This window comes from Chelonia mydas, chromosome 1 (genome assembly GCF_015237465.2).
Source record: "Chelonia mydas isolate rCheMyd1 chromosome 1, rCheMyd1.pri.v2, whole genome shotgun sequence".
In the NCBI taxonomy this organism is placed as follows: Eukaryota; Metazoa; Chordata; order Testudines; family Cheloniidae; genus Chelonia; species Chelonia mydas.
The window spans coordinates 176,536,499-176,564,424 of NC_057849.1; the positions used below are offsets into that span (position 1 = coordinate 176,536,499).

General features: G+C 40.2%; 1 protein-coding gene and 1 long non-coding RNA gene across 6 annotated transcripts in view; one reads left to right on the forward strand and one right to left on the reverse strand.

The window, feature by feature from the left end:
- LOC122464109 lies at window positions 1-27,913 on the forward strand. 4 transcript variants are annotated; one of them, XR_006287996.1, is made up of 5 exons: window positions 1-107; window positions 14,748-14,822; window positions 22,066-22,146; window positions 24,444-24,508; window positions 25,775-27,913. It is a non-coding gene; the product is annotated as an uncharacterized LOC122464109 (long non-coding RNA). The 4 variants fall into 4 exon arrangements; XR_006287995.1 differs by having other exon boundaries at window positions 24,447-24,508; XR_006287994.1 differs by lacking the exon at window positions 14,748-14,822.
- ROBO1 (roundabout guidance receptor 1) overlaps window positions 1-27,926 on the reverse strand; it is a 1,017,416-nt gene that overhangs the window by 934,436 nt on the left and 55,054 nt on the right. The gene's annotated exons all lie outside the window — the stretch shown is intronic.

The window sequence follows — 27,926 nt, forward strand, 5'->3', positions numbered from 1 at the left end:
CTACCCCACCCAAGATGACTGCTGGAAACAACTACTGGGGAAAAGAACTAGACTCCAGCAGGAAGGGCATCTGGCCTGTGAAGAAGATTATTAGAAGCACATTTAGGGTGAGAACTTGCATGTAACCAGTTTCTTTATTGTATTAAGCTTAATTTGCGTGCTCTGTTTTATTTTATTAGTAATCTGCCTTTTTCTGTCTGCTACCTCCTTAACTACTTAAAATACACCTGTTTTAGTTAATATGTTTATTTCTGGTTTACAATATAAACCGTTCATGTGATTTCTAACTGGGGGGGGGGAATAAGAAGTGTGCATACTCTCCTCCACATAGAGGAAAGAGGCAGATTTCACACAATTCTGGGTTTGTACTCTAAAGGAGGGTGGACATCTGGGTGCTGTAGCAAGCTCCTTAAGCTGAGCCTTCTCAGAACAGATCTCTGTCTCTCTGTGCAGCTGGGTGTTGCCCTGCCTGTGTGTGTGTGTGTTAGAGAAGGTTTTTAAGAGTCTGGCTCAGCAAGACAGGTTAAAGGGGGCCTATGATGGCAGAATAGGTAGACTCAGTGGTATCTCAGCACATCAGATGGCTTCCCAAGGGGTCCGACGCATCACAACTTGCTCTGGCAACGTATTCTTTTTCCCCTCCCCCAGACATAAGCACAACTTGAATAAAGCTTTTTCAGAAAAAGCTAATCTGGTCTGAAAGTGGTACATACTTTGACATATGACTCAGCATTCTCGAAGTCAAATGGAGAAATATGGTAGAAGACGCTACTAGTGGGAAATACACACAGACTTATAGAAGATACCATAAGAACAGATGGGACAGAATAACCCATCACCACTTGTGTCTCTGGGTTCAGGACCATTAAATACTGGCTCTTCTCCTCAGGTGTGAACACTGCCGGCTGGGACTTTGGTTTCACCCATTCTTCTTCCTTTCCTCACATTACAATCCATGCTTATTCTGGGTGGTTCCTTTGTGCATCTTTGATTCTGCAGCATGTTCTGTGGGGTTGTAATCAGCAATGAGGTCAGCAGATGTGTTGCTTCTGTGAGAATTTATGGGAGACTGTGAGGTATGTTAATTGAGATTACTGAGTTAGAAATGACTAGAAGTGCAGCATCTGTTTAGGCATGTTGGGAGATCTTCTGAGGCATATGGAAATGACAGATAAGCCTCCATGTCCTTGACCATGACCATGTCCCACTTGAGTGCTCAGGGCCAGTTTTGGGCAATTAGCACTCATGGCATTTTCAGAAGAGGAGCGTTATAGGACTGCAAAATATGAGCAAGATTTTAGAAATCTTGGCCCTACAATGGCAGGATACTAACAATCACCCAAATGTGGAGGGGCGGCGCTATTACAATGCTAAGCCCTGATTCTCAGCGACATCAAGATCCCTTCATGCTGCACTGTCAGCATAAAGGGACATGAGAATGGGCAAAAGGAGCCCCATGAGAAGTCCCTGTTTCTCTGGCTAGCGTAGGGGCTTTACCAAGGCTTTGTAGATTCTTTCTGGGCTCCTAAAAACAGGGACAAAAACATGGCTTATAGCTACCTTTTCCCTCATCGCTAGGGCTCTGTGTCTGTCATGGAGTTCGTGGAAGTCACTGATTCCATGGCTTTCCGCAACTTCTGCGGGGGCCATTGTGGCTGACCCCAGAGCTGCCTAAGCAGCTGGCTCTGGGGCTGGCTGCTAAGGTGGCCCCTAGGACAGTCACACCAGCCGCTGCTCCAGTGGCCCTGGCAGCGGTCCTGCGGCGGTGGGCTGGAGCAGCTACGGTACCGCGGCCCTGGGCAGCAGTTCCTGGCCAGACAGACAGAGCAGCTGCGGTTTGCGGCAGCTGGGACCACTGGCCCTGGGCATTTTCCTCCCCTTCTCGGCCCTCCTCCCCCGCCAAGATTTAACCAAAGGTATTTTTAGTAAAAGTCATGGACAGGTCACGGGCTGTGAATTTTTGTTTATTTCCCATGATCTGTCCACGACTTCTACTAAAAATACCTGTGGTTAAATTGTAGCTTTACTCATCACACACTGTACCTGTCCTAAGCACAGGAATGGAGTAATTGAGAATCGGGCCTCTAATTAGACAGGCTGTCTAATCTTCATAAAGACCGAGACCCCCTCCAATTTTGAGGAAAAAGCTGTCAAAACAAATTTATGGCACAAGTATTAGAAATCATGATGAGCCCTAAAAATGAGGAGCAGATTATCCCACATCGCTTCCTGTGGGGTATCTTCTCCATGTCATTGTGAGAGACAGGATACTGGACTATATGGGTCTTATCCAGAATGACAATTCCTATGTAGGAAAAAGAGCTAAAAATATTCACATGTACGTTCTACATTGTCCTAGTTCAGCATGTACAACTGAGAAAATGATTGTGTTTTACAATTAAAAGGAACAAAGCTTTAACAGTGTGCCACATAATGGATCATTAACCAAAACATTCATATTCGGAGACTGAGTAGATTTAGTGAGACATTCTACAGAACACTAGCTCTAGAGATAATAGCCATTGATTAAAAACTAACACATTGATCATTTGTTCTGCCTTTTAATTTACTTAAGGGTTCCATCCGACACCTCACAGTTCCATACAACTCTAGCTCTGAATCACAGAAATCTGAATCTCACCAACATAAGCACATATTCCAAGTCCATCTATTTATGGTATTTATGCAGCATGTCTGTTGATCGGTTCCTGCCCATATAATTTAGTCATAAAATTTCACTGGGCCCATGAAATGTTTTGCTTCAAATTATTAAACCATTTTATCCACTATTTATTATTGCAACACTGTTTGCCCCACAACAGCTAAAGTTATGTTAGCATTTCCATTACAAAACACAGACGTGTCAAGGAATTTAAAAACTTGACTATAAAATGTTGCTATAAACTGAAACTTTGCATACAAGGTTTCTACTAACGGGGATTTCCCTTCCCCCTCTAACCCCAACATACTTGGTATCAAGATTAAAACAATAACCAAAAAAGCCCATCCTCCCCCAATTGGTTGCCTATTATGTGTTTTTCTAAATTTAAGGTTTTAAATTTTCCATAAGGTGTCATAGGTCTTTAGTATTTTCAGAAATAACATGTATTCTGAATAAAATGTATTATTTTAACTCTTGCAGCTATATATTTACAGGACTTTTATATGTAACATATTACTACACATTTGAAACTCAACATTCACACCTGGGCATCATTACAGTATACCCAAATGCTGCAAATCAGTACTTAGGGCATATTATTTAGTAGTGGTATTTAGGGGCATACAATGGGCATTTATACATTCAAGTATCTATTTTGAGAATCTAAATGCATGATCTGAATAAAGTGCCTTTGTTTAGAAACTGGGCTTCCCATACTAATATTAACATTCAGATGGTCCATGCCTTAGTTCAGTAACAGATCACATATGATCACATATGCGGATGATACTAAACTGGGAGGAGTGGTAGATACGCTGGAGGGCAGGGATAGGATACAGAGGGACCTAGACAAATTGGAGGATTGGGCCAAAAGAAACCTGATGCGGTTCAATAAGGATAAGTGCAGGGTCCTGCACTTAGGACGGAAGAACCCAATGCACAGCTACAGACTAGGGACCGAATGGCTAGGCAGCAGTTCTGTGGAAAAGGACCTAGGGGTGACAGTGGACGAGAAGCTGGATATGAGTCAGCAGTGTGCCCTTGTTGCCAAGAAGGCCAATGGCATTTTGGGATGTATAAGTAGGGGCATAGCGAGCAGATCGAGGGACGTGATCGTTCCCCTCTATTCGACATTGGTGAGGCCTCATCTGGAGTACTGTGTCCAGTTTTGGGCCCCACACTACAAGAAGGACGTGGATAAATTGGAGAGAGTCCAGCGAAGGGCAACAAAAATGATTAGGGGTCTGGAACACATGACTTATGAGGAGAGGCTGAGGGAACTGGGATTGTTTAGTCTGCAGAACAGAAGAATGAGGGGGGATTTGATAGCTGCTTTCAACTACCTGAGAGATGGTTCCAGAGAGGATGGTTCTAGACTATTCTCAGTGGTAGAAGAGGACAGGACAAGGAGTAATGGTCTCAAGTTGCAGTGGGGGAGGTTTAGGTTGAATATTAGGAAAAACTTTTTCACTAGGAGGGTGGTGAAACACTGGAATGCGTTACCTAGGGAGGTGGTAGAATCTCCTTCCTTAGAAGTTTTTAAGGTCAGGCTTGACAAAGCCCTGGCTGGGATGATTTGATTGGGGATTGGTCGTGCTTTGAGCAGGGGGTTGGACTAGATGACCTCCTGAGGTCCCTTCCAACCCTGATATTCTATGATTCTAAGAGCCTGATCCAGCAACCTTACCTATGTAAAAAGTCCCATCAAAGTCTACTTGGCTTTAATCAAATACAATTAAAAAAAAAAGTGTGACTATTTGTTCCTTATTCTATTTTTTCCACCAATGGCTCAATACGAATAATGTAAAGGAGGATGGGGAAAGAGATACCAGAACTACACATTTAAGACATTGCATATACAAATGAAATATTGAATATACAAATGAAAGGACAGTATTCATTAGTACAGTGCATCCTCCCTAATAATTCAGTTGTGTAGGCTTTTTCATTCTGAGCGGTTTACGAGACAGACAATCCAATTAGAAGAAAATGGAGGTTATATCTGCTCCAGGCACAGAACATGCCAGTAGAGTTTTATTTGCCCATCAACATATAAGCAAGTATAGAAGGTTGATAACCTTGATTAAAATAAGAATAAGAACCACTTTTCTGTTCATAGTAGTGTTGGTGTAACTGTGTTGGTCCCAGGATGTTAGAGAGACAAGGTGGGAGAGGTAATATCTTTTATTGGACCGACTTCTGTTGGTAAAAGAGAGTTGAGCTTATGCAGATCCATGGACAATTCTGCACATCTTTTCTTTTAGGCAATACTGCCACTATTGCAATTTGTGCATTCTCCTTGGAATAAATGGTGGAGGGGTGAGGGGGCTTTTAACCAGACATTCTCAGTGAGGGAGGCTCTAGACTTCAATTTTCATTTGTCCACTGGAACCCAGATTTGTTAACCTTCTAGGCATACTGCAAAGTCCAGATGGTTTCCCAGGCAGAGGTGACTGATAGGTCAGATGCCTGATCTGCAGTTGTAGGTCCTGATCCAAAACGCATTGAAGTAAATAAAAAAAGCTCCCATTGGTGTTTGAATAAAGCTAATAACCTTTGTTATTATGAATGGGTATCTTACTTTGTGATAAATAAACCACATAATATCAAATTTGATAAGTCAAATAGTGTTAGGTTTTAACTTATTAAAGGATCTAAAATCTGAGATGAAAACTAAAAATTTAAAATAAATACAATAAAAATTAGAAGCAGAGTGCAAAAATTTGGAAAGCAAATAAATTTAAGTTATAGTGCATGGAATTCTACAAACAAAGAATTCAGTCCTATTTCCTGGTGCAAAGAGTTTGACCCAAATATAAGAGCAGGTTCAAGGCTGCATTCAGTAATCCTTCAACACTGTATATCATTTCTAAGTCCAAGAGCCTGCTGTATAAATTTAATCAAAGACTGGCTTTCAGGTAATGGAAAAAAGCTATAGCTAATGTTGAGTGAAGCTTAACAGAGTCAGTTCCAGGACATACCTCTGTTTCAAAAGTTCCTAGTATAAAACAGTACTTCCATCTTGGAATGAATCTATTTCCTTCTAGTTCTCAATAGACTTTTCCAAAGAAGAAAAGGAGTACTAGTGGCACCTTAGAGACTAACCAATTTATTTGAACTGTAGTTCACGAAAGCTTATGCTCAAATAAATTGGTTAGTCTCTAAGGTGCCATTAGTACTCCTTTTCTTTTTGCGAATACAGACTAACACTGCTGTTACTCTGAAACTTTTCCAAAGAAAAAATTAGTTACAGACTCAGGTCTTGTGTTCTGTCAGTGCAAAATTTAGAATACTAGTACTTTCTAATGAGTATAAAATGTTTCTCAGATTAGGGATTTTGGAAAATAGCAAACTAGAAGAGTAGATTTACCAGTTTTATTTATAAAAGGCTACCTGCAGAAAGACAATCTTAATACCTCCTAGGTTCTTAACAGATGTAACAATTAGAAAAGAAGCTTTAATACGAAATAATAAATGGCGCGAGTACCGACAGTCTGAAAAACAGGTAAAATTCATTGCTGGTGTCGGTGGGAACAACTCTCACTGAAGTTAGTGGCATAGGACAACAGTCTTCTTAAAAGTTGGTTTGTCTTGGTTCACAGCCTCTGGGATGAAATCCTGGCCCCACTGAAGCCAATTTTAAATTATACTCCCAGACCATTTTCAGAGCCATGCTAGTATTTTCATCTCATGTGACAATGGGAGGGGAGAGGGGGAGAGACTTTCTTCCATCATTGAAGAAGAAACTTTATAAGAACAAGGAAAGATAATAAGAAAACAGTATATAAGTTAAAAACAACTCTGTCTCCCTCCGCTGCACTTCAGGTCTTGTGCACAGAATTCTCACCTGCCCTGTCCTGCTTGGCTTCCTGAGACAACTACATTATATACATATGCTAATTTTCCACTAGTTAAATAGTTTTTAAGTGTGAAAGACTACATCTGTAGCTTTTGCAAGCAGAACTAGAGAGAAGTAAGTGCCTCTCTCATTCCATGTTGTGCAGTTTTTCAAAGCTTTTAGATAAAGATAATACATGCTTTGCAAAACTGTGCAATGTAATGAGACACTTACCTGACCAACTATTAGCCTGTTTCATGGTTCAGCAGGGTTGATGCAACGTGAGCAGACCACTGTATGAGTGGAAGCCAGTGATCCGAGTGAGGCTGAATAATAATGTACTGAAATCTGGTTATTACTGGGGGCATTAAGCATGTATTGCTGAAGTTGATAAAATGTTGTCAAATTGATTTGCAGGTCACCTTTAAATAATGCAATATACTTAATTGCTGTCTTCTTCCCTTTTCTACTGAACTTCCTTTCCTAAACACACATGCCCATATGGGGTGGCGGGAAAAGAGAAAGCAAACATTTGAATTTTAAGGTCCTGATTTTTAGCTAGTATAAGTCAGTGTCACTTTATTAAAATTGATGGAGCCTTGTCAATTTACACTAGATGAGGAACTGGCCATAGGACTCTGAGAGGTCTTATGGAACTTTCCAAATTGACTTTATTCATGCATTTTTTCCTCATAACTGCTTACAATTCTGCTTAAGTTTAGTATCACTCAAACCAGGTGTGGCAATGATGCCCAGAATGACTGAAACAGGCAGTTGCAATGATATAATCAAACCACAAATCTATCTGTTAACTAATAAAATAATCCGGTCCAGGAAATTAAATCACTCCCAAATTTTAAAAATGAAACATTGTTTTTCTCCATTATTTCAGAGCTAGCATTCCTGTTGTCTTGTTCAGTTAGCTTCTAAAGGACAAAACATTAAAAGGAACATTTTATTTCTTAGAGAGGAAGATGGGCTGGTGGTTAGGGCACTAGCCTGGAACTTAGGAGAGCTGCTCCTCCACAGACTTCCCATGTCACCTTTGTTAAGTCACTCAAGGACATATTGTCAAAGATAGTTAGGTATCTAAAGATATAGATAAACACCTACTGAGATTTTCAAAAGCACTTAAGTAAGTTAGGCACCTAACTCATTGAAATCTATGGGTGATCTCAGGCAAGTCATTTTACCTTCCTACACCTCAGTTTTCCCATCTGTAAAATGAGAATAATACTGCCTTCCTTTGTAAAGCACTTTGAAATCTACTGATAAAAGGATAGAAAATGGCTTTATATAAGAGTGAGTAGCATTATTTATTATTATATAATTTGGCCCTTATTCTCTCTGTTGTAGTAATGGTACTTCCTTACTGCACAATAGGGTATGCTCATCCACTACAGTAATGGGGGCTTTTCCTTTCATGTTTAGTCAATAATGCAGTGATAGGTCTGACACAGAGGCCCATTGGTGGTTCACTACTCTGTGCCAAAAACTCTTATTAGGCCTGACACGCTCACCAACCTAACACACTATTGTCATGATATATAACCTCTCTCTTTTGTTAATAAACTTGTTCTACTTTTAATCTAAGTCAACCGAAAACTGTGTTTGACTTGTAATGATTATTAAGCTGCTGTGCTTTGGTTTCTTGAAAGGAGCAATGGACCTTATTACTCCTCTGAATGTTCTAGGAGAGGGTTGCACATTTCAGGGCAGACAGTTTTGGGGAAATTCAGGACTGGGGTGTGTGTTGGGCTCATAGTAAACAAGGCTGGTGGAGACCAGAATGTGGCTGTGGTGTAAAAAACAGGCTGCATGAGTCAGAGTTGCTGATCCACGGCTGCTCAATACAGACACTCAGTGCATGCTTGTATGAATGCAGAGAATGTCCAGACAGGGAGCTACAGCATCAGAGCATTTTAAGGCATTCAGCGTTACAGGACAAGCGGTGACAACCTCTAACTTGTCTGGGTTGAACCCCAAAATATGACACTAGTCTAATAAACCAGAGCATCTTAACCTAGGCCCTAGATTCTGCCACTCAATCCACAATGGCAGACCTCTGTAGCAGTGTGGAATCCCACTGAAATCAAAGGGGCCCTGCTTAGGCACAGGGCTTCACCACACTGCTCCAGCTGCAAGATCAATGCCATAGTTCACAAACAACCTAGTACTTTGTAGGAGCTCTAAAGTACCCCAGACTACAGCTGGGCAAGCTATTTGCAGCAATCAATCAGATGAGGTTAGCCCCTTTTTTCCATCTGAAATTATCCAATGAACAATTTATGCAAATATTTCTTCTTATGTGTTGCTCATAAAGTAGTCAATATGATCTTCTACTGATCTCAGGAAATTTGTGAGAGCCTGAATTGTTACTACTTAAAGAGCCTGATTTTCAGAGAAAGACGAACACCTGGCCTTTGAAAATTAGGCCTCTTTAAAGTGTCTCAAATTGGGAACCCAAAATAACTAATCACATTAAAAAATCTTAATAATGGTTTTTGCTTTGAGTATTTGCTATTTTTATTGTAATTTGTCACCTAAATTTCATGTAATGGCTACTGATTCCTTAGTAAAATGACACAAAAACCCACAGCCCTCTTCAGTATAACTACACAAACACAAAATATTTGGATGCAGTCAGGAAGCAGCCTTGCTTAGTAGGGTCCAGCTGCACCATGGTGGGAAGCACTAAAAGTTGCTAGAAAAATCACCCCTTTGGATGATAGTGAGTGGACTGCTCTACTGTCATTGTGAAGACACCATAGAGTAGCAATGGGGACCTTGGCTGAATCCCAGAAATGGATATCCTACTCTGGGATGTGGGTAGTAAGAACAGGAAAGAAATGCAGTAGAGAGATGGAGGAGCAGATCGTTAAAAAATCTTTAGTTATGAGGACAACGAAAGATTTGAGAGGTCTGACTCAAAATTTATACTGGGCAATTCTATGGTGTTATTCCTGAATTTCTGTAAATAAAAGAGAGATCAAAGCTCTAAGTATTGAAGGTCAGGAAGAAACTTTCCTTGGGGGCAGATTATAGCATACCTTCCTCTGAAACATATACTACTAGTCACTGTTGGAGACAAGACACTGAGTTAGACCCTAGTCTGTACACAAAGTTGCACCAGTTTAACTAAAAGTGTGTTTTTAAATTGATTTAGTTAAACTGGTGCAAACCCCCGAATTAACACTCTTAATTTGGATTAGTTCTGGTTTATATTGGTTTAGGTTGTGTTGTTAAATTGACAGTCACAAGCTATAACCAGTTTAAAACCAATGTGTGTATCCACTGAAAGGTTTGCATTTGCACTGGTTAACTCAATCAGGCTTTAAATCAATTTTACGCCAAACAGTGCAAATTGTGTATGTAAACAAGTCTTAGCTGGACCTCTGAACAGGTATGGAAACTCCTATGTTGCTGTCAGAATCATGTCCCAGGTGTAACTTCTAAGTGTTTTGTTTTTTTTTCTTTGCATGTCCCTGACTTTCGTATGCTTATCACCTTCTCATTTCTTATGCAATACTTTCTTTCAGAGTCTGGCTAAATAGCATTCCTCACTGAAGACTATGATTTGCTCATCATCTGCCCTGTGTAAATTTGTAAGCTATTTGAGTATTATACTAAGCACAATACATATCTGAACATTTTTTATAAAGCATGAACATAATTCCTCATGCCCTGATAATTTAAAGTAGCTGAGCAAATTCTCTTCCCGGGAGCGGGGGCAGAAGAGGCCAGAACAAAACCCTTACCCATGTGCTAAGAATGAGTAGGAGAAATTGCACTCAAAAAAGAGTTATTTCACAGAACATACATTTGCCTAATATTTGGCTATTACAACGAACCCCCCCTTTCAATCAGAACTATAGTCAATATTTAGTATTAATATAGCACTATAATACTGCCTTGAGTATTAACCTGACTGAGGTGTTTACACAAAAAAGGAGACTAATTTCCATTGAAGAAAACTCTCATTGACTTCAGTGGGGGAAGGGGCAGTTCCAAGGGGGTTGTTTTGCTTTTCAGTGCAGACTGACAAAACAGCTTTTCATAAAGAGACAAACTTTGTATATCAGGAAGAATCTTATAGACTGTAATGTAGTTTTAATTTCATTGTATTGATATAATTTATAAACACTCAAATTCATTTTATTTTTATCTGTATTGTCAATGGCCTGATTGCGTGACACTTATTTGCACTGGTAGGCACTTATTGATTAAAGTAGTCCCATAACCATCACCGCTGTGTAGAGGGGTTGGAAAGTCAAATGTACAGGTTAAGCTCCACATTTTTATTAGCAAATCCTAATTAGCCTTCTTTTTATAGATGCTATACATCATCTGAATAAGTAGGTTTCACTCTCTCTCCCTCCCACACCCTACCACACACACTTAGCAAACGTATCAGATCTGTAAAGCAGGGAGGCTTTTTTGGTTTGTTGTTTTTTTAAGTAGACAGATTAAAACAAACTAAATCACAGCATAAATACAGTGTACTACAAATATGATATCAACTGGAAACAGCAGTGATTTATCTGAATGTGTGCACTTGGCTTTTGTATGTTTTGATATTCTTTAAAACAGTGTAGACTTGTTTGTGGTGGTGGTTGGTTTGTTTCTGAGGTAGTAACATTACAAACGAAAAACTGAAGCTACAGCTGGTTTTGGTAAATCAGACATTTCTCTTGATTTCATATCCTATTCCTCACAGAAACAAAAGAAAACCTATCCCAAATGCTTCTGGAAAATAAAAATGCTGGATCACTCTTTTTTGTTTAGACACCATTATGATTGGCTTTAAATCATTATAAAACTGGCTGCTGACACGTTAAAGCAAAGCAGAAAAGATTTTGAAAAGAAAGTAGCCAAAGTTTGTTTTTATATAAGTATTTGGACTGAGCATTGGAAGAGTCAACATCAAATAAGATTAAACACTTTCTCGTTTTTCAGACTACATTTTCTTCTTGTCCAGGCTCCTTTTGTCCCAGGTAAGCCAATAAGAGAAGTGGAATGACAGATCAAGTTCTCATGACTCGTGGCCTCCTCCCCACTTCTAGAGCAATAAAATAATAAAGCCACCACTTCAACAAAACTGGGATCTGCTCCTGAGATCCCATTGACTTTAGCATAAGGTTTGCCTTCATAAAGAGGAGCATTACCAAGAAAAAAAGCCTAATCTAAAAGACAAGAATAATTGTTTTAAACGTTAAGTCCTTCTCCAATGCTCAATACAAATTCCAGTTTTCCATGTTGCAGCTGAGACAATGTATACTATTTCTAATATTTATTTGGATTTAACACTCCACAAAAGGTGCCTTTTATATTCTAATAATCCCTCACAGTTAAAGCCATAATTAATAGAATCAGTGTTAAAGAAGACCCAGCTATGCCACAAAACAGATCAAATACTAAACAAACCACACAGCACCAATGTACAAGAGAAATCTCTCATCCTCTGTAAGCTTCACCCTGCACAGGGAGGAAGAAGAGAGCTTTTTGGCTTCTGCCCTAGCCTTGTTACACAGTCTCTTATATTCCTAACTGCATTATAACCCATTAATGCATGATAAGGCAAAGTACACTCAGCATAATGGTCCCAAACTAGAGGATGTTAGGTTAAGGAAGGGGGGAGGAGGGGGAACCACTCAGAGTAATTCACACAGCCATATTAGCAACAATAATAGAACACTTTGACCACTGTTTATAATAGGAATCAAATAATTTGCCCTTTAATTTGGCTCCCCCCCCCCCCAAGTGCTTTACAAACAGCAGTTGCTCTGAAGAATATCCTGATGAAATAGGAAGGTATTAGTCAAAAAGAAAAAGGGAAGATAAAATGTAAAAGAAACCCCATCACCACAAATGCACCCATATTTAATTTTACATGCAAGTAGTTCCATTGATGGCAATAGGACCGCTCACATGTTTAAAGTTACAGCTATGCGTAATTGTTTGCAACACAGTAAGGCTTAACTGTATAGTTTGATGTATTTAAAATATGTACTGTAAAGCAGAAGTGATAAGCAATATGGCTAAATTAATTTTGTTGCTGGAACTTTTTACTTTTTCATTCCGTGACTCTTTATGTGATTTTACTTAAAACTTTCAAAAGAGTTTAGGAAACAGTACACCAATATATGCAACTTCACATTTTCTTTTTTAGTTGGTTCAGCAGCTAAGAGAAGGCTCCAGTTCTGTATCCACATTTAGACACAGAATCAACTAGGTAGATTGCAACAAGATATCAATCTGTTTGCATTTACTTCTATCCAACAGGTGCACAGCAGAAACAATGCCAAATGGGGCACATGTGAAAGTGAGAAAAGTACTCAGTGCATGTACTGACTCTTGGCTACATACAAGCAAACAATTTCAGGCCCTTCATAAAAATTAAAAGCTGAATAAATGCCTTATTTAAACTGGAGTATCTAGGCTGTCTAAACCTGCTGCGTCCACCTGGTATCATTCCTAATTCCAGCATGGGACTAAAATGCTCTAATTAGTATTCTCCTGGATAGATTTAATTACACCTTCCTTTTTCACGCTGGCCCCCTGACAGTTCCTTCCACATAGTGACATCCTGTTTTTCTCTTGAGTGATTTGGCTTTATGTTGCATGAATTCCCAGTTCGTGAGTGATACTCATTATTTCCCATTTCCACTACTCTCATCCAGGTTACAGGCCTCTGCATCTCCCTCTCTTCCACATCATGCAATATTCAATCGTCCTATTGACCATTTGTTGGGGTTACTTCTGTTAATCCTTTCACTCTGATATTCTCTCTCAGGGGAAGGCTAACCCACAAATCATAAGCTATGACTCCTTTTAGTTAGAGTTTTTCACTCACCAGCTATCAGACTGGTCTATTAGCCTCTTTCCCCTGTCATGCCAGTGGAATGCAAATCAACAAGAACAGCCGCTGTCTCGTACACTGTCCCAGAATTTCTAACATGTCAGTAGCTACTAGTGACTCCAGCTGTTCAGCATGCTGTTAGGCCAATTCTGGTGTCTACTCCAGAGCATCATAAGAGCTGTAAATGAATCACAAATGGATGGGTAAAAATTCTTTTAGCATGGTAGCAATAGCCATGGGGGTGGGGGAGGGAGTAGTTCTAGCACAAAGAAGTATAGAGATTCTGGGCTGTCATGCAACCCATTGGAAGCACATCCCAGGATGTCATAAAACGAGGCAGCTCCTGGAGTTTCTATAACTGAGTTCAACGGCTGCTTCTGCCCTTGCAGTAGCCTGGAATGTCAAAAAAACCTATCTTTGCTCCCTCCCCTTGGGGTATGCCTTGCTTCTTGTGCTGTTTATCTCTCAAGAGATGCAGCACACAATCTGTCAATCTATCCTTTTCAAGCTTCAATTAAATATAAAGCTATCCAGTTGATTCTTCAGCTCTGTACTGTGCCTTAGGGCAGTCTACACTGCACTTAGACACCCGTGACTGGCCCTGGTCAGCTGACTCCGGCTCGGGTTAAGGGTCTGTTTAGTTATGGTGTAGACATTCATGCTTGAGTTAGCGCCTGTGCCTGGGATCCTGCAAGAGGGGAGGGTTCCAGAGCCCAGGTTCCTGGAAGTCTACATCACAATTAAACAGTCCCGTAGCCCTAGACCCAGGAGGAGCCTGTGTCACCTGATACAGGCCAGCTGCATGTTTTTATCTGCAGTATAGACATAACCTTAGAGTCTCAAAGGCCTTAGGCCTTGTCCACACACAATAGTTGTACCAATTCATTAAATGGATTTAAAAGAAATGATTTAGTTAGATCAGTGTAAACCCCATTGTGTGGAGACATTTGCATTGGCATAAAGTGCCAGGTTAGATGGTGTAGTCCCAGTGGGGAGATCACTGGGATGGAAAGACTCAGACATGATATTTGCTGTGGAGACTATGGTGATAACCTATCTGTCCAATAATTCTGGGCTAAAACCTGATCCAAAGCTTATGGACAGTCTCCCAATGGCTTCCCTGGGATTTGGGTCAGGACCGGACACGAAAATGAGGATTTAGTATTCTGTCTATATGAGCAAGGCATATACTGCACCTTCCCATCTCTGTCCTGTGTATGCAAAAAGAAAACCCTAAGTTTAAGTTTGGTTTTATTTTAAGTGGCCTTTCAATAAAACTTAGCATTATACAGTAAAACAGCCTTCCCCAAGCCTTTAATACAAGAAGGAGAAGAGTATGCAAGATGGTTTTTAAACACATTTAAACATCCACTGCCTGTCTGTTTCAGGAGCCATGAAGTTGTGTTACTTCCTTGTGCCCAATACTGATTAAACAGTCATGATTACTAATGAGGAAGCAAAAGGTACTATTTTATCTTCTATACTGATTTTAAAATGTTTTGCCATTTCAAAACTCAGATTAGTTTTTGGTATGTTAAAACCAGTATGCACTTTGTTACAGAGACTTTATTATGCGCTCTGAAAGTCAACAGCATGTGCATTAGAGTACAACTTAATAATTCACATTTGGATCCAAGTATATACTTTTTTCTCCTCTCCGATCAATTAATCTTGATGGATTACCTTCCCACATATTGTCACTCAGGCAGAACATAATTATTATTGAAATTCTCAAAGAGAGAGCAAAGTCTGAATAAACTGGCTCTGTGTTCTGCTGCATATACATGGGACTAAGGAAAGGAATCATTAGTTGTAACATACAGAAGCTGGGGTTCATCCACTGGAACGGTGTTACCAAGAACAGAAACATCAAAGTTCGAATTGAACTTTTCTATATAGTATCATAAGGGCACATATCACTTAACGTGGAGAATAAAGATGTGTGTCCCTGTCCTAGCAATCTAAGATAGATATGATAAAGCAGGATACAAAAAGCGATGACACCAGGCAAAGACAGGAAGCAGCATAGTCTTGTAATTGGGACACTGTACTGGGACTTAGGACATCGGAGTTTTATTCCTGGCTCTGCCACAGATTTTCTCTGAGCTTGGGCAAGTTGGTTAATATCTCTGGGCCAAATCCATAAAGACACTTAGGTGTTGCAGCACCTAACTTTTAGTCACCTTGCCACCCAGAGGAATCCATAAACCCTCGGTTAGGCACCTAGTTTCCCTATTCAATGCAAAGGGAGAAAGATGACGAAGAATGGGATGTACGGAAGCCAGCAGGCTGGGCTGGAAGCCACTTAAGCTAGCCATCCCCCTAAAATAGTTAGGCACCTATCTCAACTTGGGATCCAGGTGAACCCTCTCCTTTAGTCAGACACTAAGCTGTTTCTTGCAACAATGGCAGCAACACATGCCAAAAACTCCATACAAAACTGGGGAGCAGACTTCCTTTTTTACCTTTAGCTTAGTGTTTTGGCGACCCGCCCAAAATGTGGGAGACCCTAGCTAATTTCCCTACTCTGCCCAATGAGAACAGATTTGAACTTTGGTTCCCCACCTCTCAGTTGAGTGTCCTTACCATTGGACTTTGGAATCACTCTCTCTCTAGTTCAATGACTATTCACTGTGGATAAATACTTAAATAGTCATTGGGACAGAAAGTGAGAAGGACTCCATTAGGGCATCCATCTGGGAGACCTAAGGCCCAGTTCACATAAGCAGAGATGGTTTCACACTGCTAGAATCACAATTTTTCATAAAATCCCAAGCTTATGTCATGCACAAAATGTTAAGGGAAAGGAGAGGATTTCAAAGAGCCTCTCATATCATTACATACATGTTAATTGTAAGGTAGGGTCTTGTGAAATGTGTTCCACATTATTAGTTCCTCACACAGCAGGTCTCAAGCAATTCTCTGAGGTCCTTTGTACACTTACTGTTTTGCTTATTACATTTCCCTTATTTTTAAATTTTATTTTCAGATTCAGGGAACCAATAAATGATCAAATCAGTTGTTTTAGAATTGTTTGGGAGTAGATACTGGAAAAAGTCTGCATTGGAATCTGAAGTCACTTTGTTAAATAGCTTTCCACATATACCATCAAACTAGTCCCTAGAGTTTTAATTGGAGTATCTACTTAGCATCTATTTGTGAAACCCCATCTCATGTTCAGGTTGATCTCTTAGTATGTGCTTTAATCTTCAAATGTAAGTTGCTTGTCTTGTCTGACTTGAATTATCCTATCTGTGTTTTTGTGGATGTTTGATAAAAATATTTCAGACTTAGCTATGGTTATAGCACTAAGACAACATTATTCTGATATGCAGTACCCATTTGATGGTTGTCACTCAATGACACGGGTTAAACAGCTTGTGAGCCCATTTGTTGCCCTGGAGTCTGATTTGTGTCATAAAGAGACACAACCAACTTGAAAAAAAATCACATTTCCATATAAAAACTTTGAACCTACTATTGTTACAAGTAACATCTGAAAGCTCATAAGCTGACTGCACTCAGATATTATGGTGATGGGGGGGCCACATAAAATCTAAAAATGGACAGAGAGCATTTTTATCCTCTAGTTTTCATTCTGTGCATTTGTTAGGACTTAGGCACCTAAATCTTGGGTTAATGCATTTAAGTGCCTTTGGAACTGGGTCAAAGTTCTAGGTTTAGGCTCCATTGCAATCCACAAAACCCCACTCAGATGTTGTCAAACTGTGTAGGTGTTCCCTAGGCAGCTAAGATTCTGCCTCTGGGCATGCACACTGGTGCCTCATCTAGACACTCAGATGCCTAAGTCCCAATACAATCCACTAAAAACATGAAGATGGGCTGAGAAGTTCCTCTCTTGTCTGCAGAGCCTGATCCAATAGATATGCTCAGAGCACACCTACCAGATTGGTCCTAATCTAAATCCAGGAGAGAACGTGGGGGTGCTATTGCCATTCACCTTCTAATCTAGTGGTTAGAACTCACCCAGGATGTGGGAGACCTGGATTCAATTACACCTCTACTTGATGGGGAGAAAAAATATGAATAAAAGTCTCCCACACAACTCAGGAGAGTGCTCTAGGCACTGGGGAAAAGACATTATGATGGGGTAGGAATTTTCCCCTTAATCCATCCTGTTGAAGCTATTCCACTTTGGAAGAGCAGGACTGGACTGGATCTTGGGTCTCCCTCCTCCCACGAGTGCCCTAGCCACTGTACTATGGACTCCATCTCACTCACTGTCTCTGGCCCAGTGACTATTTATGTATTTATACAAAGTGCAGCAGCTTCAACAAGAGATCTTGAGAGAGACCCAACACCAGAAAACCCCCAGATCAGTGGTTACTGCACTCTCCTGACTGGAGTGGGAGACGACTTTTCAAATCCTCTCTCTCCATCAGTGAGAGGGGCAGAGTTTAGGACACACCTCTCCTCAGCATCTCGCATTAGCTAGTTTAGGGGGCTCCCTGCCTTGCATAATGGCTAGGATTATATTGCTGTTCCAGTGATTTTCTAGGCCTCTAAAAGAATTAGGAATTGCAACATCTAAGTCAGTTTGTAGATCCAAACTTTTGTGTACAGTCAGTTTCACTATTTTGTAGCTGGTCTATGAAAGTGGTGGGCAACCTGCAGCCCATCAGAGTAACCCGCTGGTGGGCCGCAAGCAGCGCAGGCCGCAGGACATACTGGCCGCTGCTTCCCGCAGCTCCCATTGGCCAGAAACAGTGAACTGCTGGTCAATGTAAACAAACTGTCTTGCAGCCTGCCAGTGGATTACTATTATCAGTGGATTACGGGCCACAGGTTGCTCACCACTGGTCTCTGGTATGACATCATCACTCTAATACATTGTTCTGATGGAAACACATGGGCAAGCTATGCTCCAGTAACAGCAGAGGCAAAGCTGAAAGTCAAGAGGCAGATAGCAGGTGTGTGCAATTCCAGAATAAGGGAGAAGTTTAGTTATGTTGCATTTATGTCCACCAACTCTCAGAGTCCTTTAAAATATAAGCAAAAAGGCAGACAAATACCCGATGGAGGTTTTTTGTGCTATTGTGGTTTTTTAACTTTTTTTTTCTTTTTTAAATGGCTTTTTTTTGTAAAAGGAAAAATAAAAGAGCATTTTGTTAAAGCGTGTATTACAAACTTTGTTTTCTTTTTAAAATTAGTCAGTTTTTTGCTGACATCCTTTTAAACTACCACAGGTAAAGCAAAACGTTCCAGTGGCAGCTGAGTCTTAAACAATGGCTGTGACTTTTATTGGTAATTTGTTTCTTAATCATAGCAATTACTGCTTTCATATAGTAAATGCTGTGCTTGTTCATTTAAAAAGAGTACTTTTTTTTTTTACTTAAGTTAGTTATATTTGAAACATTAACTTTTTCTTGCTGAATGTTTGTAGCTCAGTGTCTCGTTTTTCTTATTAAAATAATCTATGCTTTATGAAGCAAAGTACCACTATCATGACTTTCCATCTTATTTCATTATTGAAGCCTGTACCTTAATATTCTATTGCTGCAAAACAGTTCGCTAAACATCCTTACTTATTAAGTCCAAGTAGTGCTGCTGCTATAACTGCTTCTCTTGAGGAGCTCCTCTAAGGGATGGTTTGATCTTCTTCAGTTTAGCATTATCTTTCCCATTCCAATACCTGGTTCTCTGAAGCATACACATGCTCTGTCAGACCTTGCCAACTCTTATTTATCTAGCAGCAATGACAAGCATACTCAAATAGTCAGAATGTAAGGATTTTTTCAATTCCATGCACCATCCTCAAATAGTAAATTAATTCCCCAATTTCTCCCCATATTAGGGCCAAGTTCCAGTGTATAAATCCTATTGAATGGAGTACAGGATTAGGCCACTATTCAGGGATGTCCTGATATAGTAGTGAGGTGTATTGGCATACTGCTATAGAATTTGATGTTTCTTGCATTTCATCCACAACCTAACCTGATATCCATCACAGCTGAAAAAATACTTTTAGATACCTTATTTTTCATATTTACTGATCTCTGGTGTTTACAGATTCCATCCCCCCAAAACATGCTACAGATACATTTGTTGTCATATCCAATCATGCTTCACAGGATTCTGATCAAAGGAGGGAGTGCTGTTACTAAATGATTAAACTATAAATCGAAAAGTAAGCAAGCAACAAGAGGACAGTAGGTTATTTCTCGGATTTCACAGTAAACACCCAAGCAGTACTGGGGGAGTTTACATCTGCTTCCAGCTCAGAATCTGAGCTTTGTGATTCAGGCTGATTCTATAATACACTGAAATGGAATGCTGAAACAAGATAGCCAGGGACTTTAGGGAAGTTTAGATTTATATCTGAATCCAAATCTGAACTCCATAGCTTAGGACCATCTACTTCATTGTGTTTTTTTTTTTTTTTTTTTTTTTTTTTTGGTTAGGACGTAAGAAATACAATAATTGGGTCTAAAAACTTGTATTCCTTACTCATATAAAATTCCCATGGGGCCAGATTCTGTTACCCTTATTATGTTGATTAACACCTTATTCTATGAGCAGCCCCACTGAAATCAATGAGACCAGTCAGAGCATGGTACAACTCAGTAAGGGTATTGGAATCTGACCGCATGGTCTACAAGTGGGAGTTTAGCCTGCGTAAAGAAGTGAAGAATTACAGCCATCACAGTATTTTATCAGTAAGGAAAAAAAAATCAATCTTGTTATAGCAACAGTAATTTTAAAATAAAAAATCTAGCTGGTCTGTTAACAGTCTATGCAAGCTAGATTCAGTTATTAGGGCAGCTCTCTTTGTCTTAAATGCATTAAAATGTCATTACCCATACCGACCAAAGTACCTTTTTCCAAAGCCAGTGCTATAATTACAATTAAGCAAAGACTTGTTTATTATCACCAAATGTATGCTAATGGCTCACACTAATGCAATCCAAACATTCGCATGAAACATTTTTCCAATTACTGCACAGACTCCCTATAGTGTTTCACACTGCTTTATGACATTTTAAACTCTGTAAATAATATGGTCCTTTAGAAATCTGCAAAAATCTTTCTATTTCCTCCCTATGACTGGAGAAAAACTAAATCTATTAAAAGCACATTTTCATAGCAGCAGGATAAAAATGCTTTTACTACATTGATCTTCAAAATTGGTGGTGTTAAATAGTGCCAGGGGATAAATAACCATAAAATATAACATTAGTATACAGGGTACTGTTCTAACTAGCCATGATGGGATGTCTCTCCACCCTTTCATTTTTCTTTCTATTTATTCCATTACAGCTATACAATCATACACCCGTTACTGTGGCAAGCCCTTTTTTTCCCCTTGTATTGAGTTGTTCTTCACCTCTGTTACTGCCTAACGTGGGACTAAAGAAGGAAACCGCACAGAGATGATACATTCCATAACAGTCCACATTTCAAGAATGTCTACAGCTGTCTTCATAACTATTACCTAGAAAAGTCTTAGGTTTGTTTTATCCTTTAAGATGTTAAAGGTTTGGTTTTTTTTTTTCTGGGGTTTGTGTGTATATGTGCATGCATGTTTTGTAAACTAGATTACAGGAACACTTAAGCAGAATTTAACAAAAGTGCCCCCTTAAAAGCAGAGTAAAAATTGTAATCACATTGAATATTAGACAATCAAAACTACACCTTGGATTTAAAATCTCAGTTTCACTTAGCTTCACTAGGAACTTCATTTAGCTGTAATATTTCAATTGCTGGTAACACATTCCAACTGTTTTTAGAAAGCTTGATTTGTTCATCTAAAATAAGTAGTTTTCAAGAAGGTATTTTTCTTCCCTAATCAAAAAACATGAGGATTAATAATATTTGCACTGAAGCAACCATAAATACCTTAATACCATACTTTAATTTATTATTCATGGGAGATCCACAATATTCATAAAGAAAAGGGAGAAGGAAGAATATGGTTTTCCAGGCCCTACTGAAGATTTCTGAGTAAATCTCCACAGGAATATTTCCAATGAGCCAAATAGGAAATTACTTACCCTTTGTAAGTGGAGTTCTTCAAGATGTGTGATCCCTACCTATATTCCATTTTGGGTACACATGCACACAATGTGCCTCAGACCATTGGTCAACACCTGTGCTTTTGCTCTCATGGTGCTCCATGCCGAAGGTATAAGGGGTGATGTGGACTGACACCTCTCCAGTTCCTCCTCTTACTCCAAATCATAGAGGATGTGAAGCAGAGGGGTGGAGACTAGATAGTGGAATATGGATAGGGACCACACATCTTGAACTCCAGTTACAAAGGGTAACTAACTTTCTTTCTTCTTCAACTACCTGTGTATATTCCACTGTGGGTCCCTGACAGGCAGTACTCAAACTCAAAGAGTGCAAGGATGTAGATGGTATGGCTGCTTGTAGAACCACCGCCTCAAAGGATGTGTCAGAGGAGGAGGCTTTGACCAAGGCATAAAGTCTCATGAATGTGTGGATGGAACTCCCTGTTGCTGCCTTACAAGCAGAGGTACTTCTTGAAGTGATGCACTGAAGCTGCCTCCATTCTCGTAGAATAAGTCCACGCTCTGTTTGGAGAAGGAAGGTGAACCAGATGACAGTAGGACACAGCCAGAGTCACTTGGAGGTGCTCTGGGAGGAAATAGCTTGTCCTGGAGTTCATTCTGCTATAGCCAGAAACAGATGAGATGACTTTCTGATCTTTTTTGTTCTCTGTAGGTAAAATGCCAATCCTCATCTCACAGAGGGAATGAAGACTCTTCTCTATAATGGAGGCATGGGGCTTTGGGAAGAACACAAGTGAGCGGATAGTCTGGTTTATGTGAAATTCCAAAACTACTTTGGGGTGAATTTCAGATATAGTTGTAGTGAGAGCTTATCTTTATAAAATATTGTATACGGAGGGTCTACCATTAGCAGCCCCAGTTTACTACCCACCTAGCCAAGGTGTTGGCAATGAGGAAAGCAACCTTCCTAGAAAGCTTAAATATCAAACAGGTAGCTTTCAGGAGTTCAAAAGGTGGCTAGATAAAAGTGTTGAAAGTACTAAATTAAGGTCTCATTGAGGCATTGGTCTTATTGCCAGGGGAAATTTCCAATTAAGCTGTTTAAGAACTAGGAGGTAATTGTGTGAGTAAAGACAAAGTAACCATCTGTTAAAGAGTGGCACATGCTGATTGCTGCCAGGTGAACCCATATCAAGCCAAAGGAAGACCCATTGTCTTGAGGGTAAGGAAGCAAACCAAAATATCAGGAATACACATTGTTTCTGGAGCCATATGGAGCTCCTGGGCCCTGATAGAGAAGGCTAGGTGACATTTCCAGTTTGCTAATGACATTTTCTCATGGAGTCCTTCCTGTTATTAATAAGAATAACTTGCACAATTTTGGAACAGGAATGTTCTAGTTCCAACACCCACCAAAATGCCAGGCTGTGAGGTGAAAAGCTTCTGGGTTGGGTTGTCAGGTCCTGCCATTCTTTTGAGTCAAGAGAGCTAGGAAGGGATAAATGCTGATGTGTGGCCAGGCTGACATATACATGAGACCTAGGAACTACAAATGCCTGGACCATTTGGGCACAATGAGAATAATCTGTGCTCTTTCCTGTCGAATCTTCTGCAGTACTCAAGGAATCAGAGAGATAGGAGAAAAGGCATAGTTCAAAAGGCCTATCCAAGGGAACAGGAGAACATTGTCTCTGCAGAACTGGACTGGGTTCCCCTGGAACAGTATGTGCTGTACTTCCTGTTTACCTAGGAGGTAAATAGATCCCAGATAGGAGTTCCCCACTGAGCAAACATGCTGTTCGCTACTGGGCTGTGCCACTTACCAAGAGTAGAAGTTACGAAGTGCCTGATGAGAATGTATGTCAGCAAATTCCAGGTTCCTGGGAGGTACGCTGCCAATAGGGTGATGTGGTTCTTGATGCTTCAGTTCCATAAATTGACTGCTTCTATACACAGGAGAGAGGATCTTGCTCCTCCCTATTTATGTAGAATACAATTGTTTTATTGCTGGACATTATAAGAATGTGGATGAGATTGGATTAATGGTTAGAATGCCTTGAATGCTTCTTGGACTGCTCCAAGGTTGAGGAGTGAATCCTGGTTTCCGAGGGCATCCAAGTAGCCTGAGATGCATGACCATCCACGTGAGCCCCCACAACCTAGAACATAGGCATCTGTGATTATTGTCCTGTCAGGTAAGTGGAATAGAAAAGGAATGCCCAGGCAGACTTGCGCAGGATCTTCCCTGCAAGTCAGAGAACCCTTATTTTGACAGGGGTTGAACTACAGTGTTCATGCTGTGTTTTTTCTCAGTGTGTATATATACACACTGTTCAAAGCTAAGCTGCAGTCATCTGAACACGAGTCTAGCAAAAGGCATTACATAAATACGTGATGCCATGTCACCACAATAGTGAGGCAAATCCAGACCAGTGTCCAAGGGTTGTGTATAACCTGATCTATCAGTGTGCCTATGACTTGGAATCTGTCCATAGGGGTAAGCCTTTGTTCTGACTGAGTCTAGGGTTGCTCTTATGATAACTATAGCCTGGGTCAGAATCAGAGTAGCCTTTTCTATATTCAGTTATTACCAGGGATGCTAGGAGATAGAGCTGTGACAAAGACAATTTTAGGACTTCTGGAAATGACCTGTCTGTAAGAAGACAATTCTTGCCACTTCCAGTATTGTTTTGTTGATTGTGAATTCTATATGGCTAGATCCCATCAACTGTAGAATATCCAGGAGCATGTGCTGTGAGCCCTGGACTTTCTCTAAGGGGATCTGGAGTTTGTCACTGCCTGTTGGGGTGCTCTCATGAGGAACCTCATCTTTTTCTGATTAAGTTCTCTCTTAATCAGGTCAGTTCTTGGACCCTCACCTTCCATTAAGCCTGTTGGCCCTCCACATATAGCAGACCGTGTTTCCTTTATTGGTTGCAGGTGTGGGTGCCGGTCTCCATGATTGGCAGCTGTGTGGGGTTGTGATCAAGCTGCTTGTTTGTAAAATGGAGAGAATGTCTTTCCCCTCTGTCTATGTTCAGTATGGTGTTTGTAGTCCCATTTACAGAGCTCTTCTGTTATTCTCCAAAGCAGGTCTTGGAACTGTTTGTGGTTGTCCAGAGGAGATGACTAGGCTGGAGCAACTGCATCATTGGGTGAGGAAGCTGAAATATCTATTTGTACCAGTGGTACCAACATATCCAGTTAGTCTTTCAGTAGAGTCTCAAGAGGCTCTAGTTGACCCTTTTGGAGGGCAGAGGTGGTAAGACTCCCTATTGGAGGACCTGGACCATTGCATATGGGTCCCATGGCCCCAAATAAAGCCAATATGAGGGGTCAAAAGTAGGTTGTGATAGTCCCCAAGGCACTGGGTACCATCAGTCCTGAGGAATGGGTCCCCAGTTGGACAAACAAGACTGGCTGTAGAAGACTCTTGATCCCCTTTCTGGGCTGAACTCCCTCAGTGGATGGGAAGATGGTTCCAATGGTATGTCCATCTCTTTTGATGATGAGTGTCAGGTCTGGTTCTATCAGTCCCAATATTGAGAAGCTATGGCTAATGGATGGAATGGAAAATGGGCTTCTCCCTAATGTTAGAACCTCCCTGGTAAGGGTCTTTGATGACAAGAAGGGACAATATGGGTCTAGGAGGATGAAGATATCCTGCGGAGTGGTGTAGGATACAGGAGTCTTAGGAGGTTACATCTCATAGCCTCATGCACTGGAGTTGGTGTAATAAAGGAGCCTCCAACCACATGGTCACCATCAGTACTGGCGGTACCCAGTCCTTCTGCTCTCAGTGCTTTGTTTTAGTCAGTACCATGGTCAGTGTCAATAATAAGGTGGGCTGCATTACTGAAGGATCTTTGCTCCTATGAGGTTTTTGATCAGAGCCACAAAGCTTTGGAGGGCCTGCAATGGGGTCAGGGAGGGATTCCTTCTTTTACTAAATCTAGGAAGGGATCTGTTTTTATGCTTATGCGAGTACTTTTTAGACTCATGAGAAGGCCCAGACGAAGGCTCCTTTTGTCTAGTTGTTCTGGCTTCTGAGTCAGACCTTGAGTTAGAAGGTGCACTCCATGTCTCAGGCCAACGTACAAGGTGTCTCCCCAGCTTTGATCTGACTGAGTGCTTTCAAAATGACAGTTCTTACATCTGCTGTATTTGGGTAGGAAAAGAGCAGCAGATTCTGCACTTAGCAGATATGAGATTCTCAGAGGCAGTAGAGACAATGCTGGTGGTTGTCGCTGACCAAAAAAGTGGGAGTAGGAAAAACAATTCTTAGATTATGCCCAGCCTTCTAGGCTTTTAAGTCCCACACTGGGAGAGCAGTGGATGACCGGGGTGGAGATTCTAACTAACTACTATCTAAACTTACAATTATAGCAATTAACTATACAAAAACTTTGAAATACTCACAGGAAAAAAAATATTGAAGAGGATCAGTTCTGGATACTAGCGATTCTGATGCAGGCCAGGTAGTGGCAAGAATGAACTGGAGAGGAATCGGTCTGCACCACCTTTTATACCCTCAGCATGGGATAACTGGAGAGCAAGGGCACAGGCATGGACCTACAGACACTACGTGCTAGAATTCTCTGGTCTCAGGCATACTGAGTGCATGCATGCCCACATAGGAATACACATAGGGACCAGCACTCAGAAAAGAACCTGCAATAAATACCCAGTAAAATGCAAACTGACATCTTGTATGCTGAAATGAACCAACAGAACTACCTGCCTTCCCATTTGAAAGTTATGTCCTAACAAACTTCAGTTTGGGGAGATAATTGTGTGCATTTGTGGGTAGGCTAGAATCTTTGGTAGGTGCCAAATACAAATTAAATCAATAAAAAGTTCCATGCCATATTTATGGTGACAAGACTCAGGGGGGAGGTGTCTTAGTACCTGACTTAGCTTAAATATCATTGAATTAAACCCTAAAATTTCTAAATGGCAATGTAGAAAGTCAAGCTATTCCAAACAATGATGTACTGATGTTACTAGAAGAACTGGTAATGACATCTTAAGATTGCACATCTGAGTCAGGAACCCATTAAGTGTATTCTCATTTTCTCCCCTCTGTAAAGATTGACCCCTAGAAACAACCTGAACATTTTTTAAAGATTGCTTCAAGAAGTTAACAAATTTGAAATTTGCTTAAGATGAAATGAGAAATCTGGGAAGTATGGAGATTTTTTTTAGAAAAAATGAATAAATATTTGCTTGTAATTGTGCCTAAATGACAGAATGTGGGGCATCTGGATTTGGGTAAAACAAATCATGAGTGAAGTTAGGAAAAAAAGAAAACATTTTAGATCCATAACATTTCTTAACACGCACACATAACTCTGGGCTAGATTTTGAGCCCTAGACTCACATTATTGAGCAGTTACTCAGACTATCAATATTCCATTTCATTGATGTTAATGGGACCATTAATGTGAGTAATTTCTCACCAGTGGTAAGAGGTTCACAATTCTGTTGTCATATTAAGGTCCTGATTCAGCAAGATACTTTCACAAGTGAGTAGCCTCATTGACTTCACTGGGACTAAGTATAAGTACAGTTTTGCATGTTTCTAAATACCTGGATGAGTCAGGCCTTAAATTCACACACACAGTGCCATAAACCAATAGCTTGAGTTACTCTGTAATGAGGACCAAAAACAGTGTATCTGACATGGGAAAAACAAACAAAAAAACCCTAAACATAATAGTGATAGATTAAAATTAGAGGGTTGACTGAGTAAAATTTGGAAAATATGGGAGCACTGTGATGGGAAGAGAGAAGACGGCAAGCACAGGGAAAAAGCATGTCTCAGTGTGAAATATCGTTACAATCAGCAAGTTCAGGGAGGCACTTGCCCTCTCACAGTATTCTTTGCTACACTGGTTGCCACCATGCACTTCTGAGGCAGCGCTTTCTTTCATAGCAACTATAACAATAAGGTAAAGGAGCAAAAATTATGGGTGGTCACTTTGCAGGAGAAGAAAACATAATTTTATAGTCTTGCCTCTGTATTCGCTTTACCTGTAGTATTAAGCCAATCAGTGAATAAAAGTGATACAACATTTTTGCTGTAGTACACTGTTTGGATGGACAAAAAGGTTTTTTATATATATTAGATATTAAAGTACACGAAAGAGTGAGCAGCTTCCTAGACAACCATGAGATGTCCCATTTTATGGTGCTTGGGACACCAAATTTGCAGTATTTTCTACAGTAGAACTCTGGAGTCATCGTCTTCTAATCTAACCAACATTTTTTTTTTAAAAAAAATTCCTGTTCTTGCCAAGCTAAAGAGAGCAGATTACACCAATATCATCAGGACTATACTCCCATAAAGATTTTTGCATAACACTAGGGGCTTACTGTGCCTGAGTTCGAACTACAATGGGTCAAAGTATGGGCTGTCGTAACAGAAAAGTTTATATTCATGCTATTTTCAAATAAACATAAAAAAATTGCATCAGCTTTACATTTAAAGGCTGAATACCTCAAACGGCAAGAGTAATTTAGCAATGTAGCATATAGATTGACTTCAAACTTCCTCCTTTCAGAGTAGGTTTA